The sequence below is a fragment of the Photinus pyralis genome, unplaced genomic scaffold (assembly GCF_008802855.1).
Source record: "Photinus pyralis isolate 1611_PpyrPB1 unplaced genomic scaffold, Ppyr1.3 Ppyr1.4_LG5, whole genome shotgun sequence".
In the NCBI taxonomy this organism is placed as follows: domain Eukaryota; kingdom Metazoa; phylum Arthropoda; class Insecta; order Coleoptera; family Lampyridae; genus Photinus; species Photinus pyralis.
This window is the reverse complement of record NW_022170596.1, coordinates 12692154-12695141: the sequence shown is the minus strand read 5'-3', so window position 1 is coordinate 12695141 and position 2988 is coordinate 12692154.

Here is a 2988-nt window from a genome sequence, read left to right as displayed (position 1 = left end):
CGAGATGGCATGACCTGACCATTCTGTCTAAAGTCACTAGATATGGAAAGTACCGCAATCATCCGCCATTTTTGGGCAAATGCTGCCAACTTAAAAAATTGACAAATAAAATCTGAATAGCTGTAATTTTTTATAACCTAACTTCATAGTACCTACTGTCATGTTTTATAAAAATATAAAGGCGCTTTCTTCGCGTGATCCAAAACGCGTTTGGATTGTCAAATCAGGTTCTTTCGAAGTGTGATCTTATAATCATGATTGCTAAAATCGTGAACAAACTGAACATAAAAGTTTTTTGACACGAATTCCTAACCTATAAATGCAAGGATATTTTTGCTCAAATGTTAGATTAGTCAATATTTGTAACTGAAGAGGAGCATAATCGTGCAAGTACTTCCACTTGTATTTAAATTATTTTCATAATCCAAACAAAAAATACCTAATTCGAATGCAAATGTGCACTACGTAAACTTAACCATACTTTGATTTAAATTCGCGCGTTCTTTCGTAAAACGTGATCCTACGAATCACGATCTCGAAATCATGATTGCGAAGTAGTCGAAAGAAAGCGCCTATATACAGATATCTCCAAACAGGTGGAACAATCACTAACATTAAAGTTACTAGAATCTGGTAACTTCCGCCATTTTTGGGCAAAAATCATGCGTTCTCTCTCTAACACACGAGCCCAATGGATTGCGGTACTTTCTATATTTAGTGACTTTATCATAAAGATCTTATAAGGAAGTGGTTACTGACCCACAATCGTGCCATATCAAAGGCGGAAGAAATTTGATACAACCAATTTCGTGAATGCAATGGAAATGATTTGAAGAATTTCGAAATCGCTGAACAAGAGCAAGTCAACAGCGTAATGGAGCTATTGGAGGGCAATGCCAATTGACGACCACAACTGTGAAGTAAGGAGAGGAAGATCATCAAAGAATTTGAAGAAGATTTCATGGCAGAAAAGGTCAAATAAGACTGAGGTTAGCAACGCCAAAACCTAGGACATTACGATATTGGGTAGGAGAGGCGCTTTAACGACACATTTCCCTCAAAAAGTGGAAAATCTTGTGTCAAGAGAAAAAACTGTCCAGAATTTAATCGACACGCTGGAAAGATTCCAAGAAACCAATAGCCGAAACCGAGGAAACCAAGAGAGAAAATGGACAATGGAAATTATGAAAGTCTACTCAGTGCAGTATGGAAGAGGTCGGAGACGAGCAGAGACTAAGGAAACTCGGATATTGCGGACCTAAGACCACCTAGGATAACAGAACGCTAACACGCTAGGAGATCAGAACCTGGAGGCAATCCAACCAGAACATTACGAGACGAAGGAGGAGAATAAAAAAGGACCAGGAGACAAGCACAAAGTGAGACTACAGCTAGAAAGCTAAGAAACACTAAGAAACTGGTACCAGATGCGTGAAGACTTAGGTACTCAAAACGAGAAATTTAGGAACCAGACAATATCCTAATCTGTTGCTAATTGTTTCAATTATTATGACTTATTAGTGACTACAAACTATCCAGTCCTTAAAAAATTACTCAAAAAAATAATAAGTTTACTCACAGTAAAAATGCAAACTCACAGCTGTAGCTTCACAAAGGTGACTATTACATTTCATTGTCAATCTAATCATTTGGATACTCTTATCAAATACTCAATTCTATCGCAGATCTTCCGACAATCACTGTCGCTACGCAATCAACTTTTTGGGAAGCCACTCGACACATTCTTTGAGAAGGTTTCTGTATACCGTCTGGAATCTCTTAACGTTTCTTTTATTGGCAATTCCCTAAGCGCATTTCAAGGCTCCTTGAGCTGGGGTATACCCTCTCCGTGTTGGGCCTTGTCGTGGTTGTGGAGGTTGTGTGGATCGGTGATCAAGAGGGGCGAATCCAGAGTAAAGACAACACAAAAGAATGGAAGAATGTATACTCTTCTGACGTGGGGACTGATCAAAAGACTAAACCGGAGGAAGCGTCCCAGGATACTCCTTAACCTGGTTGCAAGTCATCGAGCCGCAACAACAGTCCAAACGACGCAAGTGCATCTCCGGCGCTGAGCAGAAGAGAAGATAGAAAGTCAGGTTGGGCCAAATGAGTCAACTGCTCCAAGAGTCACCTCCCAACCCAACCCTAACCCAGGGCTTCAGGGACAAAATGACCCAGCAATTAAATTTCAGCACTTACATTCAGAGCTTAGAATACAAGATGATGGATTCAGATTTCAGGATTGGTATCATAGTTCGGGACCTAGGATACGGGTATTGAGGCACAACATTTGAAAGGAATTGAGGGATTCAGAATTGGGGATGAAAGATTTAGCGTCACGATTTAGGATCCATTATTCAGAATACAGGATTCAGGAGTTCTATGAATTTAAACTTAAAAGTTAAAAAACCCAAAACGCAAGAGGATTCAGGATGACTTAGGATTTAATGCTTCGCCGATTCAGGATCCAGGATTCAGGATTCAACGTTCAAGATTCAAATTTTAAGGTACGCAGTTTGCGAAATGCAGTTCAAATAAAAAACAGAATTATCGGGGTTACAGGGTTAAGGATTCAAAGTGCAGTAATCAAATTTCAGGGAAGAGGGGGTTACTTTTTGAAATTATGGATTCTACAGAGCAAAATCTATAAGAAAATGTTTTTTCCCGGTCGATCTGAGACAATTTTTTTTCGGGGCTCAAAAACAGGCAGTGTATAAACCTTTTTTTTTACCAAAAATCGACTACACCAAAATTTCTCGGGAAAACACTTTTTCTTATTAATTTTGGTGCGTAGAATCCAAAACAATTCGTACTTTTTCGATCAGACTTCTCAAAAAAAAGTTATAGACTAGAAACCAATTTCGAAAGAAAATTCAAAGGGCTGTAACTTTTGAACTAGTAGCCCAATCTTGGAACTGTTTGAAATTATGGATTCTAAGGCCACATTCTATAAAAAATTTTATTTTCCGGGTCGATCTGAGACAA